The sequence below is a fragment of the Amblyomma americanum genome, chromosome 10 (assembly GCF_052857255.1).
Source record: "Amblyomma americanum isolate KBUSLIRL-KWMA chromosome 10, ASM5285725v1, whole genome shotgun sequence".
Lineage (NCBI taxonomy): Eukaryota > Metazoa > Arthropoda > Arachnida > Ixodida > Ixodidae > Amblyomma > Amblyomma americanum.
The window spans coordinates 121,227,089-121,251,271 of NC_135506.1; positions in this window are offsets into that span (position 1 = coordinate 121,227,089).

A 24,183-nucleotide genomic window follows, 5' to 3' on the forward strand; every position below is an offset into this window, starting at 1 on the left:
GCTTCAGGAAGGTACCTCACTGTGCTATCTACAAGAGTGACGGCCGACGCTGCCCCTGTAAGATCCTCGTCCTTCACCAGGCTTCTCCGAACCAAGGCTGTGTTGGCTCCGCTGTCTCTAAGCACCAATATAGGACGGTCCCCTATTTGCCCAACCACCAACGGCATTGCTGCTTTCGACTTGGGCGTTCCACTCACTGCCTCATTTTGCAGCGGCGTTTTCTCTTTTTTCAGCTGTGGAACTTCAGGTGGCGTGACAAGTTCTACCCTAGAGTCGACAACGCATTGAGCTCGGTCTTGCGTTCTGTATCGGCACTCATCCAGAGTATGACCCCTCCTCTTACAACCTTGACACATAACCTGTGTTTTTTGGGCAGCGCTACTAGTCCGACAGTCAACTGCACGGTGTCCCACCTTGCCGCAGAGAAAACACCTTACTAGTGCCTTAGATGCACCGACATATGCTCTTGGTTTTGCCGCATCTGTCTCTAGGATCGTTTGGGTTTCCTCCTTTGCCTTACTCAAATTTCTTAGCCCCTGAGCCTTGAGGAATTGAAGTGCAGTGTCGGCGACCTCTTCCAATGAACACAACTTTCTTTCAGGAATAGCACTAGCTTTGAGCTTCAACACGCTAAAAATTGCTCTGTGAACAGCTTGCCACGCACCCCCTCAAAACTCTTCTGTGCTTGAAAAGTCAAGCTAGCTATCAAAATAGTTGGTCAACCTGCAGGAAAACTTCTTAGCGGCTTCCGAATCCTCCGGTTTCGCGGTGCGAAATCTCTCACGAAAATCCTCTGCCGTAAGCCTGAATCTTTGAAGGAGCGCCTTTTGGACTTTCTCGTAGTCCATGGAATCAGCAGCAGGCATCCTTCCAAACACATTCAGCGCCTTTCCGACTAAGCACATGATCAATGCCGTGGCCCATTCACTGCGCTCCCAGCCTTGCCCCAAAGCTATCCGCTCGAATCTTTGCAGATATGCGTCCAGATCATCTGTTTTGTCATTGGAAGGAGCCATCAGCTTTCTTGGGCAAACTCTGACCGGTCTAGGAGATTCTGTTCGCGCTAAGGAACGCTGATAATTGTCCATGATCTACTCATATCCTCCCGCGACATGCGCCTGTTTCCACAAAATAAACTCCTCATGTTCTATCATTCTTTTCTCCTGTTCTTCTGCCTCGCGAGCTCTTTTCTCTTCTCGCTCTTCTGCCTCACGAACTCTTTTCGCCTCGCGCTCTTTTGCTTCGCGAGTTCTTCTTTTCTGGCTTTTCTGCCTCGCGAGCGTCTGCGCGTGCTTGCGCCCTTTCTTCTTTCTGCCTCTTTCCCTCCTCCTCATAGAGATGCATCGCCTCTTCCTTGCTTAACCCTAGCTTGAGCGCCAGTTCTAACGTTCTTGCCAAATCCATAATTTCTGCCGTCAAGAGATCGGAAAGATCCGAGACAAAGCAAAAGGAAAAAAAGGAAATGAATCCTGGCACCGGCTCGCCATTTATCTTTGTCACGGACCTCCCCGAATAACACTCGTACCGAAAGAATGTGCAGGCAACGCTAATCTTGTTGGGATCAAAGTGTTTCACTACGGCAAGACGCGAAAGAGTTCCTTTCTGCAGGCGCTGCAGAGTTCGCTCTCATTCCCTTCTTTATCCCTTCTCTTACGGCGCGGTTCGGGTGTCCACCGAGATATGTGAGTGTCACGGATGTCTCCGGAGAACACTCGGAGCGAAAGAATAGACTAGGCGACAGGTGTACACACACAGACGCACATTTAATGCCACCTATGTGACACCCACTAGAACACAAAACTAACACAAAGACTATAAATACACACGACCCGGGCACACTGCTACCAGCGTCTACTACTGGCGTTCTACTATTAGTTGTCGGCGTTCATGCTCATGGTTGGTTCGGTGCGGCTGCGGTGTTGTATAGATCCAGTAGCCGACGTCGAGGCGGCGTTCGACGTGCTTGGGCTGGCGTCGCTGGCTGCGTCGTATAAGCTCCCGGTCCAAGCGCCCGTGGAGGTGATGCCGGTGTTGATGGCGTTGGGGGCACCACCCGGATGGGTGGCAACAGCGCTGGATACACCCCTGGCCGTAGCAGGTGGTAGCGTCCTCCGTTGACTCCCCGGAACGGGGCTCAGGAACGGCACGAAGTTCGCGGTGCGAAGCCGTAGAACGCGAGCTCACCGGAGCAGTAGCCGGCGTCGCTCTCTTCCAGCCGATGTGTCCCTGACCCGCCGGAGCCTCCGCTTCTCTGCCGTTAACCACGTGCCTCGCTCTCCCTCCCCCTTTTATAGCCTTGGCCTTTGTCTACGTAATCCTTGTCGTCTTCTCCTTCCTCTCTTCTCCACCAATAATCTCTCTCCACCTCACAGAATGGTTCTTCATCTTTTTATTCTTCGGTTAATCCACGTCGTCTTCACACCTCTTTCGTTTAAAATTTAATTTCGGCTCCTTAATATATGTGACAGATGCTTATACTGTTGTGTGTGTGCGGGCACGTGTGTGTGAGCTGTTTGAGCTAATACGTGAGACAAAACCGAGACATTTACGAGTTGGGCCCTAAAATATTACTCGGCCTTTACTTTTGGCACGCACTGCATGCATACATGTGCTCTGCACTTATAAATTTCATTGTTATCTACATTTATTTTGCTTACACTGCAATCGCCTCTGTGGACTGCAGGGTGGGATACAGATAAGTAAACACAACGTAACAACACAGGTAATGAACACAAGAACAAAGTAGAATAACGTAGATGATTTTGAAACATGGTCATTGGTTAGGTCTCTTCAATTACTGCTCGTGAAAAGAAAGAATGCTTAAAACGCTTATTGAGCGCGGTAAATGGCGTTACTCTGGGGCTATGTTTTTGGCTAGTGGCGTAACCAGTTGAAAAAGGAATTATTCTCATGAGATCTGTTTTATATTGGCTGTTAACAACTTGAAAGATGGTTTGGTATTGGGGGCTTCACGTCCCAAAGCGACTCTGGCTATGAGGGACACTGTAGTGCAGGGCTCCGGAAATTTTGGCCACCTGGTGTTCTTTAACATGCCCTGAAATAAGTTGAAAAAGGAATTTTAGTCGCGACACACGGCTTCTTTGCGTTAATGGGCTCAAGTCCGCTTTAGTTAACAATTCGCTGACTGACGTACGTCCAAATCTATTATAAATGAAGCGAGATGCTCTTCGTTGCACCATTTATATCGTATTAGTGTAAGTTTTAGTGACCGTGCCCCAAATAACGCATGCATAGTTTAGTATCGGCAGAATTATGTTTTGTATGCGAGCAGTCGTACTGAAGAAGTAGGAAGCCTCAAAGCTCTCCTCAGAAAGAACAAATTGCGATTAACATTAGCCATTATGTAGTCAGATGTACTTAGACCAAGTGAAGTCATTAGTGATCAAGAGTCCGAGATACTTATAACGCACCTCGAGAAAAGCTCGATAAAAGTTTGGATAGGATGAATGTTTAGGTTTCTTATCTAATGCGGCGTCTGCAGTAGTGAGCAGTACAGCTTTGTGGTTCGATATTATATCTACACTATGGCTGTTTGTTTTGGCAGTAATTGGTCCGTTAACAAAAAAAGTGGTCGAGCACTGATTGAGAATTGCCCTGAAATGGGGTATTTTGTTCTACAATCAGCAATAAGTCGAAGCCAAAAGCAATGGCCAACATTGCTTCACCTTGATAGTCGTGGTTTCTAACTGAAAAATTTGAGCAGTATACTTCAAGCAAATTTAAATATCCTTAGAGTATAATACGATTATCTGGTTTACCATTCGTGCACAAATATTGTTTCAGTTCCTATAATACGGAAACGGTAGAGTTGGGGGGCCTGTACATTGCTCCAATAATATATCTAACGCTTCCATAGTACGTTGCACAAAAAAATGCACTTTACATTGGGTACATCAGGGACTGGTAAAATTCTTTCCCCTCTTCAGAGCTTTTCCACTGTTGTTTCCGTATTTCCCTAACTCGTTTAGAAAAGTCCTCAGCTAATGATCTTGACGTTTTTCGTTTTTGGATTTTGAGCTGATTTTAGCGTTTTTGAGTTAACAGCATGATCGTAATAATGAATTTTTTCACTGAAGTCGAGGAGTTTAAAAACGACTGGCCGCGCATTATTTCCTTTTTATGCGCCCTGTGGCATCTTTCGACACCACTCACTGTTAAACTTAGTTGTCCCTGAAAAATACCATCAATTACATCTTTTTACAGTTCCTCGCTGTCTCCTGGCTAAGCTCTTTTATTCCGTAAATGATCAGGTTCTTTCTCCTGCCTGTGTTTTCTAAATCGTCTATCTGGTTCCTGACTGTACTAAGCTGCCCTTGAAGTCCCAATATCGCCGATTTCGTGTCTTTTACCTTCGTGGGTAAGACATTTAGGCCCGATAACTATTTTTCAGTGCCATCAATTCGCTGAGCTAAACAGGAAAATGTATTCTCAGTTATGTTTTGAGACGCCTGCGCCCCCCCCCCCCCCCCCCCCCCCGCAGTTGATGAATTAATCTTGCTCTGGCCTTCTAGCAATTCCGATAGCATTTGTTTTTTTTTCAACCGGGCAAGGATTTGTTTTAACACCGCCACAAGACAACAGATCTTTTAAGGCGATGGCCTTTAATGTCTCATGCTCACGTCCGTTCGTTACATTTTAGGTCACGTGACCACGCCACCTAGGTCACGTGACCTTGTGGGGTCATGTGACCTTGTGATGTATCGCGATTTTCTGGCACACTCGCGCCAGCTGCCGTTCTCCTCTGTCGTGAAATGAATTCAAGCGCGGCAAATTCAAATGAGTGCAATGAGTCGCCAAAGGCTTTCGTCTTCCGCAGTTAAGAGATAACTAATGCCTCCAATGAATTTTTGATAATGCAGTCACGCAAAAAGGGAAATGCTGAACACACAGTGGGCAGGGCAGCAGCGCTAGAAAGCGATCGTCCCTCCTGTAGCGATGTGCAGATCTGGAATCACTAACCTGGATAGCAAAGCAAAAAGGACTGCCAGAAGTGTTGCTTGTTGGGCGAGTTGGCTACCTGGGACAAAGGTGTTCACCTGCAAAAGTGTGGAATATGTATTGGTCCATGTATTGCGCCTGTTCTCAGCGACCTCTTTCTTGCAAAGCATGATATGATCCTAGGGAAAAGCTTAAGTAGCTCCAAAGTTGTAAAGATTTTTAGATTTGTGGATGATTTTTTGATCATCATTGACAACTCTAAGGCAGATTTTTATACTGACGCTGCAAACGTGCTCGACTCCTTTAAAAAAACATTTAAACTCATTAATTCTGACGCATGAGCTTCCTGACAAGAACTCTATCAAGTTCTTAGATCTTAGACTTAACTTTCACACTAACTGTTATGAACCTCGTGCAAAAATGGCCTACTGCCAACGGTATCGGCGCATTGGAAACTGGTAAAGAGAGGCATTATCAAGTACTGCCTGGCAAATGCGCTCAAAAGCTCATGTGAGCACCTGATGCAAGAATGCTTGGCATCACAGATTAGACGACTGCCTGATTCTGGGTATCCTGGGCCACTAATTGTTTCTTTGGCTAAAGGCCTGCTCCAAAAAAATAAAAAAAGCCCAATTGTTCAACAAGCAGGAAGGTACCAATGATCAGCAGGATCGCAAGAAAGTAGCTGTCATCCCTTACATTCATCATACATCCCACAACCTAAAGAAAATAGGAAAACGAGCAGGCGTTGAAGTTGTATTTTCAGCACCCGTAGAACTGTCTATGCTTTGCTAAAAGACCAATCCGTGCGGTATCTAGGAGAAAAAAAGATGTGTAATAGACCATCAGAAACAATTTGTCACTTGTGAGGAGGGTGTTTATCGCGTACCGTTGTCTTGTGGCCATGAGTATATTGGGCAAACAGGGAGATGTGGGAACAGCAGGTTAAAAGAACATGACTACAATGTTAATGAAAACAAATCGGACCACCTAAGCCAACACTGCCGTCGCTGCAAGGTCGAGTATGAGAAACGGGACCGTCCAAATTCGTGCATGCCACTTTTTAAGAAGAGCCAAATCATAACCCGCCACGATGATAAGATTGTTCGAGAGATTATTGAGGCTCGTAGTATTTCGCGTGCAGGTAACAAGTGTGTGAGCGTGGCATCAGTGGCACTGTCAGCGAAAGAGCTCTCCTATCTAGATCGATGGCAACCAGCGAAAGGCTGACTTATCAAACTTTTTTGGTTTTCGTTTCTCGTTGTGGCTCACTTATTTATACGTAGCGACAGCAAGAAATAAACAGTTGACAGTTAGCGCTCGTGTCGTTCTGAGTCACTCCTTTGTGTCCTGTTTTGTTACGCGCTGCTCTATTTTCGAAAAGGATTGCTTAGCATGCTGCCTCGTTTGCTGCTGCCATGGCCGCTGTGCTAAAATGGACTGCTAAAATCACTCAGTGCGTTCTTGTGTCTGTGTACAAAAATTAATCTATGCCAAGATTATTTAGAGAACTGTTCAGTAGCGCTTACCAGGACAATTACAATAAGTGCCATATAAGCACAGAGCAGACTCGGAACAAGGAAATTTTGTAGGTCGCTTAATTACCATTACCCAATGACATTGCGATTGCACTGTCTTCTGAATTTTACTGCTTCTAATCTTCCGCCATTTCGTGCGATTTGCAACATGCTCGTCTGATAACGCTTCCACGCGCACGGATGGAAGATGAAGACCACGCTTTGAAACTGCGCTTTGAGCCTGAGAAGCGGACGTGCTGACGTGTTCTTGCTGGCCGCTGCTGTTTTCTGCATCTTCTGGTGGTTCCGGTTTGTTCATCCTTGGTGAGCCCGTACTACGTTGGGGGGTTTTGGCCAAGGCGTGGTTTAAGACGCAGTTCATGTGAACCTGATAGTGCGTTTTGCTGAGAGATGTCGTTGACATCCCCAGGTGGAGGGTCGGCAGCTTGGTTTCCCAGCTTTCCAGCGCAAAGCCTGCCACTTGAGTCCTTCCACAAAAATGGCATTGATGCGGCTCCCGTGGCTATCGTCCCAACCGGTGTGGGTGCGATCAAAATGAAAACCCCCAAACTAATTCAAAAGGAGCTAAGATCATTGACTGCCCAATACCTGCAGATCTCTGAAGTGCGTCCATTTGGCCGTCGAGGAATTGTGTGCAAGTCCTCGGACATCGCTTGTGTTGCAGACTTGCTTAAGTGCAAAATTTTCAGCTCGCTGCCGGTGAAAGCATTCATTCCCGAACAGCTTGCATGTGTCAAGGGTATCGTAAGAGGTGTCGACCCAGCATCGTCCCCGCAAGAAATTCTACAGGAATTTCAGGATGCAGACGTTGGGGTCCTTTCAGTCTACCGCTGCAGTAGAGAGGTAAACGGCTCGCGTGTTGCTACTGAGTCTGTAATAACAACTTTTGCTGGCTCTTCCTGCCCTGCTGAACTAAAAATCTGGCCGATTGTATACCGTGTTGACCCTCTAGAACCCCGCCCTTTTCAATGCACCAACTGTTGGCGGTTCGGGCATAGCGGCAAAGCATGCAAGTCGGAGACTCGCTGCCGTTTATGTGAAAACGGTCATTCTGCTGATAACTGCACCTCAGAGCAGCCTCATTGTTGCCTCTGCAGCAACATTCACTCAGCTGATGATGCCAACTGCGCAAAACGTAGTGAAGAGCGTAGCTTGTTGGACATTATCAAAGAGAAGCGGTGCTCAAGAGCCGATGCTTACGCTGTTCTTAACAGGAAAAAAGATTCATATGCTAGTCGTGTGCGCAATTCTGTTGGGGACATTGAGTCCAACTTGACTGCCTCAATTGTGACCACAGTAGAAAAAGCTCTTAATAATGTGGTTGAGCGAATGCTAAACACTTTCTCTGAGGCGTTGGCTCAGTTTGTTGCAGTTCAGTCTGCGTCACCATCAACACCCGTCCAAGCACCAACGTCTGCATCTGTTTCAACTTCTGCAGCTAGCGCTAGCCGCTCTACATCACCTTCTGATGCTCCCCAGGTCCCACCTAACATCTCTGTTCCTAGCAGTGAATGTCGCAGTGACATCTGCACAACAGATGTCGAAATGTCATGCCCTACGCAGAAGCGCCAGGCTTCGTCATCACCATCTAATTATAGTTCTCGACAGATGAAAGCTAAAAAGGGACCACCCAAACTTCATCCCCATGTTGATATCCGTAAAGAGGCGGTTTCGGCCTCTTCAATCGGTCAATAATTATGGCAGGTATCAAAGTGCTACAATGGAATTGCCGTTCCGTCTTGTCTTCTCTTCCAGATCTAGACATACTTATTCACAAGCATAAGCCTGATATTGTACTTTTAAAAGAAACGTGGTTATCACAGTATAAATCATTTTCAATGAGAAACTTTCGAGTTTTCAGGTCAGATCGAAATGTTGGCAGGGGAGGTGCATTGGTAACCATGCTATCTAAAAATTTCTGTCATCAGGCATCTATCTCTAAGAAAATTCTTCTCCCTGACTGTGAGCTTTTAGCGATCAAAATTTCATTTTCGCATTGTGCTGATATTACAATTGCTAATGTCTATTTTCCTTTAGGTGTACACAGCACAGACTGTTTAGACAGCTTGGTGACTGGCACAAACAGTGCAGTCATCGCAGGAGATTTTAATTCTCACCATAGTGACTGGGGAAGTCGTACTGATTCCTGCGGCCAGCTTCTGTGGTCGTGGCTGTCTGCAAATGCTGTACACTGCTGCAATTCTAGAGAAATAACCTTTATGAGAGGGGTTGCTCGCTCAGCCATTGACTTAACATTATCAGCAGGTAGGCTAGATGTGACTGATTGGTCGACAGAGTATTAGGGTACGTCTAGTGATCACTTTCCTATAACTTTCACTATCCGCTTATCTCCTCTTAAAACTAGTTGTGTAATCCATAAATTTGTCAACCAGAAAATTTATAAAAATCTGATGTCCGCCACACTTGCCTCTATAGTTAATACAAGCCGGGATGACAGAGCTCAGTAGACGGTTTCATTTTTGCAAAATGCAATAGGCCACTCAATATTCGCTGTGCCCTCAGCAGCCTCTAATAAACAGCCGTCTCCTTGGTAGACAGTAGAATGTGAGAAGGCCTATCGTCGCAGAAAAGCGGCCTGGAAGAGGCTGTCCTGCAACTAGAGCTAATTGGTTAAATTACAAATTCTTCTCTGCATTTTTCAAAAGAACACTTGCAAAAGCCAAGGAGGAGTACAACCAAAACTTAAACACATCTTTCAAATCCTCGTCATTGGAATGCCCTGTATAGATTCATGGAACGTAACAAGAGTTCTGCTGTCCCTCTTCTCACTAGTTCAACAGTGTTATCACCACAAAAGGCTCAGGAGAGCTTGCAGGGTATTGCTCAGGGATTGGCGTTACTCTTCCAGACGCAGAGAAACGTCCCTTTGTGCACAATTTCACCCTCTTCGGATTATACCGAGGTTTACGCATCAGAGCTTCTCTCAGTCCTGGCAATGTTGCATCCTGCAGCTCCTGGACCAGATGGTGTCACTGTTGGTATGATTAAAATTTTAGCCCAGGAGTTTGCAAGCGCCCCCTTAGATATGGTCAATGCTGCTCTGGAAATTGCATGGATTCCAAGCATTTGGAAGACGGAGAAAATTATTTTATTAATGAAAGATGTAGGAAAAGGATACGTCTTAGATAATATTCGGCCAATTGCTCTGACTTCAAATTTAGTGAAATTAATAGAAAGAATAGTGCACAGTCGCCTCACAAAACATGTTCATGACATCAACGGTCTCAGCTCAGCCCAGATTGGCTTTCGCCGTAGATGCTCTATATGGTCCGCGCATGTGGATCTAGAGAGCAGAATCCGGCTCTCGCTACGCAGAAGAGAAGTTTCAGCTTTTGTCACTTTTGATGTAGCAAAGGCCCATGACAGTGTAGAGCATACTATTTTACTTAACAGACTTGCTCAGTTACATCCTCCAACCTACATTTATGCGTGGATATCTGAATTTCTGAAGGACAGATTCTGTTACTGCGCCGAGGGAACGCTATGTTCAAATACGTATCAATCAAGAGGTGTGCCGCAAGGATCGGTGCTATCCCCTCTGCTTTTTAATATTTTGGTCAGTGGCATCCCCATTCGTCCTGATATAAGAGTTTTTGTGTATGCAGATGACATAGCTTTTTCCGCCTCGGCCAGGGATATCCACTCCCTTTACCACATTCTGCAGGGATATTTGGATGCTCTTGGAGTATGGTTGCAGGGTAAAAATTTATCCCTGAATGTAGACAAATGCGGAGTTTTGGTATTTCCTACAGACAGGCCTTTGCACATTTCATTAGTCCATCGCTCTCTCCAGATTCCACAAGTGGAATACGTAAAATATCTGAGTGTTATTTATCACCAGCATTAGATTGGAGCCTTCATATAAAGAACAATGCGTTTAAAGGAGAACGCGCTCTAGGCCGGCTGACAAGAATCTCCAATAAAAAGTTTGGGATGCGCCGCGACACGTGATTGTTACTATACAAAGCCTACGTAAGACCTATACTTGAATTTGGTTGCATTCTGTTCTCTGGTAGCGCAAGCTACAAGATTCAACCCTTAATCTTACTGGAAAGGCGTGCTCTCCGCCTCTGCCTTGGTTTCCCAAAATCAGTTTCAAACGCCCTGCTTTATCTGGAAGCCCGTATCCGTGATCTAACTTCCCGTTTTCAAATACTCACGGTGCGAACTTTCCTCAGGTCGACGGACCCTGTGACTGATGTCAGTACTCCTATTTTTGTGCCTCAGCCGGCCTTATTCTTTTCTCATCATTGGCCACGGTATCAAATGCCACAAATTATGTTAACGCAGAACCTTTTAACACCGATTGGTGTTGATCTCAGTTCTTTGCAGTGAGTTGATGACACGCCAGCAGCAGTGGAATTCCATTTCGACCACATCTTCCCATCTCATGGGAAACACATGCCCGCAAACATTTTAAACGGTATTCTCTCGGATCACATAGAGGAATACCCTCATCATACGGTGCTTGCTACCGATGCCTCCGTCAACTGCCAAAATGCTGCAGTTGGCATCTTTTCACAGGATTTGGCATGGAGCTATTCTGTCCGCATCCCAGATTATATTCCTATATTCTTTGCGGAATTTTTGGCTCTTGGAATGGCCCTTCACAAAATTCCATGCCATGTGTCTCATGTTATTATTCTCGCTGTTTGTTAGTGTTAGTCTCCCTTGACGCTTCACAAGAAGATTTTTTGAGCCGTATCCTCCGATTTTTTTGTCCCATGCACTTTGAAGGTGGTCCGTTTTGTCTGGGTCCCTGGCCATTCAGGTATTCATTCAAATGAGGTGGCCGATTACTTAGCAAGGTCGGCTCTTAACGGGTCAGTGACACATCCCGTCCCGAATTTCAGCCTGATGGCGATTTCCAGGTTTCAGCGGTTCCTACATATATCTGCCAGGTTACGAGATCCCTTACTAAATACCACTGACTATCAGCACTTAGCCTATAACTGGAACGTCCGTTCGTGTAAATGCAGGCTGTGTGAGGTAACAATGACGCGGTTGCGGTGCGGGATTCCAAGTTTGAATTTATATCTATGCAGGTGTGGGTTGACACCGACGAACCTATGTGACGCATGTGGGAAAGTTGAATCTTTAGACCATTTTCTCCTCTACTGCCTAAAGTTCGTACTTCAGAGAAAGATTTACCTGGAGGTCCCTCTCTCCAGGTTAGGGCTCCCTTTATCTTTGCCAGTATTATTATCGTTTGGTGCGAACGCCAAGCGATTTGCATTGGGTTCTATTTGTGGGTTTCTCCACGATTACGTAATTGCAACTGGTAGGTTGATGTGCTAATTCTTTTAAAGTTCTACGAGCTCTTCATTTTTCACCAAAATGCTGTCTGTTATTTAACTGTCAATATTGTTCTGTTGTTTTTATTCATTGATTTTTCAAAATTCACGATTGGTGCTACAATTTTGTCGTCATCTTCCATGGAAACTTCTTTGTTTATTCAACTACACCTTGGCCAATCCCCCCGTGTGGGTATGTGCCACATACCTGGGGTGAAGAAGAAGAAACTACAGCGGCAGAGACTGGCACTTTCAAAAACAACTCTCGTGAACGCGCCTACGTGGCGAAGACGATGGCATTGCAAGTACAGCTCGAGAGCTTGGCAGTTCGTACAGGCAGGATGTTAGGATCTCTCCCAACTGATTGTTCAAACTAGGGAAGTGTATAAACCGACCGACTTAAAACTGGAGTGGCACTCCTTGGTGATGAGCTCAGCCTATACTTCGCGTCTACTGTTCGGTTGCTGTATTTTTGCCATGTGTTTCGCGGCGTACTCTAACAGCTTTGTAAATAATTTAGTTAATCTAAATAGAATATATTTTCAATCTCATAAATGTCATACTTAAAGAAAAGCTGTGGCGAAGGCTTAGTTATTCTATGCAGCGGCCAGCGTAACTGATGTTTTAGCGCCGCCGCGAGTTCGGATCCGGCTCCACCAGCGTTAAATTTTTTTATTGCTTTAGTGTCTTTCCCCGGTGCGGTGTCGCCTTTCCGCTGCAGTGAGGCTCTTATGCGGAAGCTTAAAATTAACATTATTCAGGCCACGTGAAAATGAAACCGCTGGCTAAAATGCAGCGTTTGGATGAATAATGGTAATCACGATTCACTAACTCCGCGAGTCTAGTGAACGATTGAAATTGAAATTGGGTTTGGGGAAAGGAAATGGCGCAGTATCTGTCTCACACATCGGTGGACACCTGAGCCGCGCCGTAGGTAAGGAAAAAAGGAGGGAGTGGAAGGAAAGAGGAAGAAAGAGGTGCCGTAGTGGAGGGCTCCGGAATAATTTCGACCACCTAGGAATCTTTAAGGTGCACTGACACCGCACAGCACACGCGCGCCTTATCGTTTCGCCTCCATCGAAACGCAGCCGCCGCGGTCAGGCTCGAACCCGGGAACTCCGGATCAGTAGCCGAGCGCCCTAAACACTGAGCCACCGCGGCGGGTGAGTGAGCGATTCCTGTGGTTGCCATTTTAGTGCTGTGGCGCTTCCAATCCGACGAAAAGCGGTTGTATTGTCTGTCCGAAGGCTGCTTCTAGCACGTGGGCCACCTTGGTCACGTGACGTTGTGACGTCATCATAAGGTGCCTATCGGATTGTGAGCAAACTGCCCACCCTGGTAGTTGAATTTAATGATTAGTCGCGAGAGATTCCTCAGGAACAACATAGGGCTCACAAAGTACCACCGATGGCAGCACCTTTCATCGCAGGGCAGTGGCACGTAGCTCAACCGCTACACCTCTGCGCCTCGAGCGGAATCAGGACTCCCAGGTATCTGTGAATGTAGAGAATGACCAGTTATACCGCAGTACAAGTCTAGAATGATGTAATAAAACGCAAACTTACATCATCTGACATATCAACCAAAGTAAGCATGTTCAGGCCAAGCAACAGCATAGAAAGTCAAAATAGACCATGCGAAACAGGACTAACGGTGCTAGCGCACGATAATCTATTGTTAACCCCAAGCCAATCCAGCCGTGATTTTTTTGCTTGCAAGTCTACGCCTTACTCAGACGCAGAGTGTCAGTTACGTACCATGCCTGCTAGAAATTTGGTTCATAAAATCAGGCGCGCGATTGCGCCGTCACAGCTCTTACCATGGACAGAAATAAACCAAGAGATGTTGATGTTATGTGGAGAGCAGTACAATTTTTTTCTTTTTTAGCACATCGTACAATGCAAGGTGGAGCGAGCGATGATTCAGACCAAGGTGGTTAAGGTGCTGCTTTATTTTCAAGGTAAGACTACAGTGGTCGCTTTTGCCCGCCACATTGCGGCACCGCTTTACTATACCGCACGTCCAGCGAAAATAGAATATAGAAAGAAGATATGACTGTACTGAACTACGCACAGTGTGAATAAAAAGATTCAACACGATCACCGCCAACAGGCTTTGTTTTGGCAGTGTAATTGCGCAAAATAGTTTTTTGCGCTGCAGCCAATTGTGTGAAACCTCAATGAGCTGAAATCGGACTTCGTTCCGGCAAAGAAGGCCAAGAACTTGGGAATTCAGCAGCCTTACTAGGTATAACTTGTGTTTTACTCGGCACTCTGATCATCGGACAGACTCGGGGCCGGTGATGAAAATGTTGACTGCGGTACCATGGTTCTCGTTGGATTGGCAGCCAACCGCACGGCCCAGCCAGAGAACCATTGTTATAGCACTATACAGGGTGTGTCACCGAATACTTTGCAGAATTAAAAAAAATGTTTTTGAGTTAGAAGAGCGCTTTTTTTCGGCGGTGTAGTCACGGCGACTGAGAAGGTTTGCTGCACCTGCATTTCGTGCTTACCTCGTGTACCTCCAGAATGCAGGAACTATTTCTTCGCCGGGATCTTCACCATAAGAATGAATGAATGAATGAAAAACTTTATTGTATAAGGGTTATTTCTCGCAGCGTAGGTGGAGCCCTCAGTCCAGGGCCCCAGCGGCCTTTGCAGTCTTGCGAGCCCTGTCGATCAGCTTGAGCTGCTCTTCAGGCTTCGAGCTGGACAGCGCAGCCTCCCACTGCTCCGGTGTAGGTGTGTTGTTTATCGGCGCTGCCTGCATTTTCTGACAGGCCCATGTAACGTGGTAAAGCGTTGCGTGTTCACCGCATAGCGGGCATTTGTTTTCATAAGTGGATGGATAGATTTTGCTGAGTAAACTCAGATTGGGGTATGTATTAGTCTGTAGTTGTCTCCAGGCAACCGACTGCTGTTTACTAAGGTCTTTGTGGGGTGGCGGGTAGGTCCTCCGGAGGGCTCGTTGGTGTTCTAAGATGGCTCCATACCGTCTAGTGACTGCGTCCAGTTCCCCTTCGGTGCGCGCCTCCCGGTTGGCGTATGCTCGGGCATTGGCGTCCGCACATTGGTTCCCTTTGACAGCCTCATGGCCTGGTGTCCACGTGATGAAGCATCTCGTAAAAGTGATTGTCCTCGCCTTGAGTATGTGAATGGCTGCAGTGGATATGCGTCCACTGCTGTATCTTCTGCACGCCTCTTGCGAGTCTGTAATGATGTGTGCATGGGGCTCGTCACTCTGCTGGGTGATGGCGAGTGCAATTGCTGCTTCGTCAGCCTCGAGTATGTTGTTGGTTTTTATCGAAGCGCAGTTGATTTCCCTGAGCTGGTGATCCACCACGCTGGCTACCGAGCCATATCGGTGTCTGTATGTTGTTGCGTCAACATATAATACGTGTTTTGCCCCGGCGAAGCTTCTTTCATGGAATTCAGATCTTGCCTTTCTTCTCGCCTTATGTATATCTGGATGCATGTTTTTTGGAATCGGACTGATCTCAATGATCCTCCTGATTTCATTTGGAACGCTCGCTGTGCTATTGATTTCTTTCAAAGCGTCCCTCATGCCCAGCAACCGCAACGCGTTTCTGCCTGTTGCGGACAGCATCAGTCTTGTTTTCTGCGCGATAAGGTGGGCCTCGATATGTTCTTGTACTGTGTTGTTTATGCCCAGTTTAAGGAATTTCTCCGTCGAAGTGCTGACCGGCAGTCCGAGAGCGCATTTGTATGCTTTTCTAAGAATTGCCTCCAACTGCTCCTTTTCTTGCTCGAGCGGTGTTTGGTAGGGGACGCCGTATAAGATCCTACTGACCACGAGGGCCTGTACTAGCCTACATGTGTCTTCCTCCTTCATACCTCTTCTTCTGTTGGAAATTCTTGCAATCATCCTGGTGATCTGTGCTGTGGTATTTGCTAGCTGTCTGGTCGTGTGATCAATACGACGGTTGCTTTTGACCCACATGCCGAGGATCCTAACTTTCGATACTTCTGGAACCTTCGTTTCCCCTATGTAGATATCTATGGAGTTTTGCAGATCATACCCTCTTCTGTAGACTCTGAGCACCTCGGATTTTTCAGGGGAGCATGCAAGTCCACAGTGTCGGGCGTATGCGTTGACCGTGTCTGCCGCTCGCTGAAGAAGCTCTTGTTTTTCGCCTAAGGATCCCCTTGTCACCCAGATTGTGATATCATCTGCGTTGATAGCATGCCTGATTCCTTCAATTTCTTCGAGCGCCTTTGCTAAACCAATCATTGCAATATTAAAAAGCATAGGTGATAGCACAGAGCCTTGTGGTGTTCCTTTTTCTGGGGTGTTGAAGGTGTCAGTCCTGATGCCTCCTATTCCAATGGTAGCGGTTCGGTTAGTCAGAAAGGCTTTCACATAGTTGAATATTCTCTGCCCACAACCCAGTTTGCTGAGCCCCTCCAGCACAGCCCTGTGACTGACGTTGTCGAAGGCCGCTTGAAGATCGAGAGCGAGCAAGATGTTTTCTCCATATTTTGGAACGGAAGTAAGCACCTCCTCCTTGATGTGCAGGAGAACGTCCTGTGCCGATAGATATTTTCGAAATCCAAACATAGTGTGCGGCATGAGTTCGTTGTCCTCAAGGTGGGTCTGCAACCTGGGATGCACAACTCTCTCGTACACTTTTCCCAAGCATGATGTTAAGGAAATGGGTCTAAGATTGTCCAGGTGTGGAGTCTTTCCGGACTTCGGAATCATTACTATTTCCGCATGTCTCCAGTCGTCCAGGAGGGTCCCCTGTTCCCAGTGTTTATTGATGAACTCCGTGAATCTTTTGATTGAATGGTCATCCAGATTCCTTATCATGGCATTGGTGATGCCATCCCTCCCTGGTGTTGTGTTCTTTGTGGCGGACATCACAGCGTGTCTGACTTCTTCTATGGTAAGGGGTTCGTCCAGAGCTGGATTCGTTTCGCCCGTGTATGCCAAGCTGCTGTCGGCGTATGTTGCATTGCCGATGTAACGCTGCTTGATGTTCTGTAGCATTTCCTCGTCAGTGCCTTGGAACTGGTGCGCGATCCTTTGGGTCGTCTTACGGGTTTCGGATTTTGTGGTGGTTGAGTCTATGAGAGCCCTTAGCAAGGCCCATGTCTTGGCCCAACCTAGAGTCCCCTGAAGTTCGTTGCACTTTTGGTTCCAGTCGCGCCTCGAGAGCTCCATCGCATATTCTTCAGCTTGTCTGGTGACCTCAGCGATCTTATGCTTGAGCCGCCTATTATGCTTTTGCCTTTTCCACCTTTTTAGTAGGCCCCGTCTGGCGTCCCAAAGGTGTAAGAGATGTTTGTCCACCTCGGGTGTGTTGGTAGTGAGGGCGACCTTTCGTGTTAGTTTTCGCCAGTCTGTCTTGATTCTTGCGACCCAGCCTTCTATGTCGGTGATCTCAGCGTCTTCATGCTGTGCCCTGGATTTCCTATAGGCTTCCCAGTTTGTCAGTCTAGCCTGGCCATGTTGTCGCCTGATCGGGAGGGTTTCTATATGGATGCGCAGGATGCAGTGGTCACTGCCTAGAGTTTCGCCGTCGTTTTCCCATCTTGCGTGCCTTACCCCTTTGACAAATGATAAGTCTGGGCACGAATCTCGGTTGATGCTGTTCCCCACTCGCGTGGGTTGGGTGTGGTCGGTGATGAGGGTGAGCCTTCTACGATCAGCTTCCCCGGCTAGATCCCTGCCTTTCGGGGTTTCCCGAACGTAGCCCCAACTTTTATGCCAGGCATTAAAGTCCCCCAGAATAACGATACCGTTCTTGCCTGCTGCTTCTTCTGCTTTGCCTAGCAGGTAGCTGAAATTGGCTTTCCTCTGGCTTGGCGGGCTGTACACGTTAAGTAGGAAGGTGCTTTCTTGGCTTCTCTTTTGGGTAATGATTTCTATAAGGACGTGGTCAATGTCCGTTCCGTCGATGTCGTGTCTGATTGCGGTGACTGCTTTTGCAACCAGCGTGGCGACCTTGCTTTGCCCCTGCCCCTCGTAGACTGAGTACCCCGCGAGAGTGAGTGAGCAGCCGGTTTCCTGTAGGGCGATTATGTCTGGCGGAGAGGTGCAATTTGTGATGTGTTGTTTAAGAACACCCTGCTTTCGGCGGATCCCACGGCAGTTCCACTGCCATATTTCATCATCATCATCATCATCATCATCATCAGCCTTACTACACCCACTGCAGGGCAAAGGCCTCTCCCATGTCTCGCCAATTAACCCTATCCTTTGCCAGCTGCATCCACCCTTTGCCTGCAAACTTCTTAATCTCATCCGCCCACCTAACCTTCTGCCGCCCCCTGCTCCGCTTACTTTCTCTTGGAATCCACTCCGTTACCCTTAAGGACCAGCGGTTATCTTGCCTTCGCATTACATGCCCTGCCCAAGCCCATTTCTTTCTCTTGATTTCGACTAGGATGTCATTAACCCGTGTTTGTTCCCTGACCCACTCTGCCCGCTTCCGATCTCTTAACGTTACACCTATCATTTTTCTTTCCATGGCTCGCTGCGTTGTCCTTAACTTAAGCTGAACTCTTTTCGTTAGCCTCCACGTTTCTGCCCCGTAGGTGAGTACCGGTAAGATTATGCTGTTGTACACTTTCCTCTTGAGGGAAATTGGCAAACTGCCACTCATGATCTGCGAGAATTTGCCATATGCACTCCACCCCATTCTTATCCTTCTAGTTATCTCCCTCCCATGATCCGGATCAGCTGTCACTACCTGCCCTAAGTAGACGTATTCCGTCACGATTTCTAGGCTCTCGCTGCCGATTGTTAACTCTTGTTCCCTTGCTAGGCTGTTGAACATTACCTTGGTTTTCTGCATGTTAATTTTTAGACCCATTGATCTGCTCTGCCTGTCTAACTCATTGATCATGATTTGCAGTTCACCTCCTGAGTGACTCAGCAAGGCAATGTCATCAGCAAATCGCAGATTATTTAGGTATTCTCCATTTATTCTTATTCCTAACTGTTCCCAATTCAGGCCTCGAAATACCTCCTGTAAACATGCGGTGAACAGCATTGGCGAGATCGTGTCTCCTTGCCTGACGCCCTTCCTTATTGGAATTTTATTGCTGACTTTATGGAGGACTATAGTAGCTGTGCAGTTGCTGTATATATCTTCCAGTATTTTGACATAAGGCTCTTCTACCCCTTGATGCCATATTTCAAGGGTTTCCAACTTGACCGAGCGTTTACGGTTGCTCGCCATACTGGGATGGCCTGTTATAGTGTTTTCCTCTGAATTTCATGACTGTGAATTGTACTAGACGCTCTCTATCCTTGCGCGTCTCGTCTTGGATGTTGGAGATGAGGTTGCTAAGATTTGCCAGTGCGTTGTTAACAGCAACCATGGCAGTTGTAAATTCCTGGCGCCCTATAGTTGTCGCCTGAGCTTCGTCTGTTTGCGGGTTAGTGCTGCTCTGCCTTGTTCTTTGGGCCTTTAGTTCGTCTATCAGATCGTTTAGTTTCTGTCTCAGCTCGGCGTTTTCTGCCCTGAGCGTCTGAATTATTTGTCTTAGCTCTTGAACGTCCTCGTTAGCTTCCCCATTAGCGTTGTTACCTATCACTGTTTTCTGTGTGTTTGTGTTTTTTGGAGCAGTGGGAGAGGTGGGGAAAAGATGCGCTTTCCAGCTCACCCTGGTTGCTTCCTCCTTTTTGGTGCGGTCTTCTTCTGCTCCTGCTTCTTTTTGGTTTCTGGATCCTCCCGGGTCCTGGACGCCGATCTCGACTTTGATCCTGATCTCGATGCCGATCTGGACTTGGATCTCGAACTGGAGTCCTCGCTGAACCAGCGTTTCCGGGCCCGGCCGCGTCCGCCCTTGTCTCCGCCGCCTGGTTCCTCTTTTTTTCTCGTCCGTGGTCTCGGTTTCCTGAGGCGTTCCTTTCACTCCTTTGCCCCCGTAGGATGCGCTTCCGTGCATAGCACACACCTGGGCTCGCAGGAGTGTCCGTCCTCGATCACTTTCTCGGTGCATTTAGAGCAGACGACAACGTCAGGTGTCGGGCATACGTCCGCCCTATGTCCGGCCTTTAAGCATGTATAACACACTTGCCGCGATGATCTATAGAGGTAGCAACGTATCTCGCCGCCGTAGTAATAGACGTAGCGTGGAACGATCTTTCCCTCGAAGGTAATGACCGCGCTTTGGGATTTGCCAAGCATTCTTGCACAAAGTATTTTGACTCCTTGGGTACGTACCCGGAGATGCGATAGTAGTTCAGTTGGCGTAGTCCCGGCGTCCACTTCATGAATGACACCTTTGCACGAATTGTCCGGCGCGGCCACGTAAGCTGTCACTGCATAGTTCTTTGCAGCAAAGCGTAGACTTGAAATAAACTGCACAGCACTGGCAGTCTCCATGCTTGGCGTGCTGAGTATAGCGATGTTGGATCCGTTGTGCAGCCGTATAAGGAAGCTGCCTTCGTTGCAGATGTCTGGTTTTCCGCATGCTTTGGTTATAGCCCGGGCCATCTGATGCGTGCTCAGTTCGCTGATGTTGAGTCCATTCTTCGGTCTAAGGATGACTTTGAAGTCGTTTTTTGGCAAAGGAGGTAGCTTCTCTCGCCGAAAGGGATTCCACTTGAGTTTGGGTTGGCTCAGCGCTGAATTGTCCGCCGCGTCTGTCCCGGCCTCTGGAACGGCAATCAGTCTCGAGTTCTGGTATTTGGCAGTGAACCATCCCCCGTTGTCGATTGTTCTCTTCTGCGAGAGGTCCGTAGCGTTGTCGGTAGCGTGGTCGGTAGCGTGGTCGGTAGCGTGGTCGGTAGCGTGGTCGGTAGCGTTGTCGGTAGCGTTGTCGGTAGCGTGGTCGGTAGCGTTGTCGGTAGCGTTGTCGTCGCTGTGAAGATTCTCTTCGAGCGGTGTCGTGGCTCCAGCCGACGCCGCCGCGTCAGCGTCCGTCATCCTCACGGGTGCGGCGTGAGCTGTAGCAGCGTTCCTTCGGGCTGACGGCCCGACGCCGCCTAGGCTTAGCGCGGCGTTCTCTGCCTTGGATTTTCCGACGGGCAGAAAATGGTGAAATCTGGACTCACGGATGTAAAGCGGGTATCCACGGATTCCGCTTGATCAGTAGAAAGCGATGGAGTACTCCATTTTCTACTGCGTTGATGTTTGCCGGGTGTAAGGAGGCGTCGAGGCAGGAGCACTTGCGAAGGGCGTTCTCTTCGTCTGGCCCCCTAGCGGCCTTTCCCCTGGATCCGGAGTACCCAGGTTCGAACCCGACCGTGGGGGCTCCGTTTTGATGAAGACGAAACTCTAAGGCGTCCGTGCGCTGTGCGATGTCATTGCACGTTACAGATCTCCAGGTGGTCGAAATTATTCCTCACACCATAAGAAGCAGCGCTTCAAAACGGGAATTCATAACGGGCGGCACAGAAAAAAGCGTCAGCCCGGAGTGCGGTTCGGTCCACCACCCTCGCCGTCAAACAGCGAATCCTGCTCTCCCTCACCCTCACCTCATCATGTCTTCCATACCTCGCATCACATTATCATGTCTTCCATACCTCGCATCACATTATCATGTCTTCTCTCCATCGCCCTCACCTGACAATGTCTTTCCTTCCTCACTCTCGCCCTCATGTATTCTCATCCGCTCATCCTCCCTCATCCTCACCTCACCGAGTGAAATGCTCATGAGGAGAGGGTGAGGACGCCCTCATGAGGCCCTCGTGAGGATGCCCATCTCTGGATGCTAACATAAAGAACCCTTTTAAAGAACAGTGTTAGTGTTCTCAGGACTTAACATTCTAGCCACTCATGACCATTGACATCCTAGCCAGAGTTATGGCTCAAAGCAATGCTCGCCGCGCAAGGCGTGTGCCAATGGACAGGACAGCATCTTGATTACTGTTGTCAGTACAAAGCCTTCTTTGAATATTGTGCACCAAAATAACAAACTCTCGTGCCCTACGACTTTTGGCTGCCTGATTTTTTATTTCAAGACATGGTGATCATAAAACCCTTTAAGTGTTGTGTGTACAAAGCAAATTTAAGCAAGCATTTACATGCTTACAGGCGAATAGCCATTTTTTGACAAATCATTAAAACACTTTCTCTAGATTTTTGTTTTCGGTTTCGTACAAGCATTGTCACCTCCACAAAGGCACTGGTGCTTCTGCACTAGGCGTGTAGTGTTGCCTTTCGATGATCTAATGGCTCATCGGTCACATGAGTTTGCTGTGTGAGACCTGCAATTTGTGCTGGTTTAGGCAACACCAACATGTACGATCCTTTTGATGACATGCAGCTTCCTTGCAGTTCCGCGCAACAAAATATACATGAACAGAGATTGCTTTAATTCATAGAGCTGCTGAAAATATTTGTGAACTGTGGTCACAAAATCAAATCAAATGCTCTTTGAAGCAGCACTCATCATACCAGGCACGTAGGGAGTAATACGCATTAACATCTGTGATCTCTTTTTAGTTCGGTCACTTCGTTGCTTTTCAGAAATTCCGTCATAGCGTTGGAAGAAGTCTTAGCATTCTTTGGCTTGCATGAGCTTTCAGTAGACTCATATGCTCGAGGTTCAATTAACAGGTTTATACGGTACAAGGTAATAAAGAGGCAGAAAAGTGGTTGAGATAAATGTCTGTCATGCAGTCTTATGAATTATTAGTGATGGAAAAGTACCCCGACGACAAAAATGACTCTGTGGGTCGCAATACATTAATAGGCGTAGTACAAATATACGCTAGACGTACATCTTGAGTCACTACAAACAGCTTGTTGAGAAGAGAGAATAAGATAGACGACCCCCAACAGAAAAAACAAAGAGGGATCCAGCAAAGGTATTTAATGTCACCCTGAGCGAAAAGAGTGAGAGGGACGCGCTCGTTTCAACCGCGCCTCTTCTCGCTTCCCCGGTCGGATACAGTTGCTGAACAATCACAACGACTTTCACCATAGGCAGGTGGGCGAACTCTTCCATAAAGACTGGGAGGAAGGATTGGTGGCCCCCATGCCGAGACCAGTCACCTGCGAGACGCCCAAACGTGAAGACCGACCTTCCAACTCTGTGTGTAAATTTTCTTTTTTCCAGCTAGGCATAAACCAATAAAGCCTCCTCGGAGTTTTTCTTCTTGTGATTAACGAGAGAAAGACCGTTATAGAGCTCTTTTTGGAAGCGCATACGCACTCGAAGCCCAACAGTAAGATGTCTCGATTGGTGCCTCGATTTTTAGCACCCTTGGTTCGCGGCGCACCCGAGGGATGGCATTGGTGGATTTCGCAGTGGAGTTCGTTCGCGGGTGACGTGAGCAGTTCCTTCAGAGTGCCTCGAGCGGGCGAGGAGGCATTGTAATAGAATAAATTCCGACGGCATCTATTACAGGAAGGTATTCTGAAGGCCATGGGATCATGATTGTTCGCAGCATTTGGAATACACGGAGCCCACAGGAGCGGGAGGTGGCAATTTTTGAAGACTTGGAGAAGTTGGCTTCCCATGGAGGTAGCACCGAACATTAAAGTTGTCATAAACCAAACCAAAGCAAACCAACCCTGGAAAATGCTTCGTCTTTAAATAGGCGCACTGGGTAACAGCTCGAACAGCACTTTTATTCAGCCGCGAGGAAATGCCACGGGGCCAACTGGTCCTGTTACAATTGGCGGAGAGTAAGCCGGAGGCCTCTTGATGCTGGGGTCGAGGCACATCCCCTTCCTACGGGTGCTCACTTCTCTCCGCACTTTGAGGGGAAAGCAGAGACATCCTTCGGGGCATCGCGGCCAGAGCAGGCCTGGATTGCACTGGTTGGAGAGAGAAAGAAAAATGAAGGTGTACATTTTGCGCAACCATGTCAAACATTCTCGAACAAAAATTTTTAAAATTGGTGAATTGTAAGACACTGTAATAGAAATATTGAAGGTAATGATCCATTTATCCCACATGTAGCTAAACCTTTCTTTAAAGTGTGTCCAGCCGTCGCATCGAACAGTTACGACTGCAATAGAAAACCGCGGGGAACGCTTTTGACGATAGCAGAAACGCTAAAGGGACACTGAGGAGAAATTGAAGTTCGCTTGTATCGATAGAATACCAGCTCCTATAGACAAACACAATAATTTTTCGGAAAAGAAGATCTTGTAAGGTAGGAAAGAGCAAGAAGTCTCCACAGGCCAATTTCTGAAGTGCAAGCCTGATGATGAAATAGGAGAAAAGACTCCTCAGATCATTGAGGCTGACAAACGTGCACGAAGGTTACTTGTTCGATCGATATTGAAGTGTATAAGTTTTGTTTCAAAAAGACTAGCACCCATTAACACACAAAGAAGACGGAAAAAAGACAACCTGATTGTTGAAATTCAAAGAAAACCTACAATTGGCGGCGCAACAGGCGGCCAGCTGAGTTTCGGTATATTTTGGGGTGCTTCG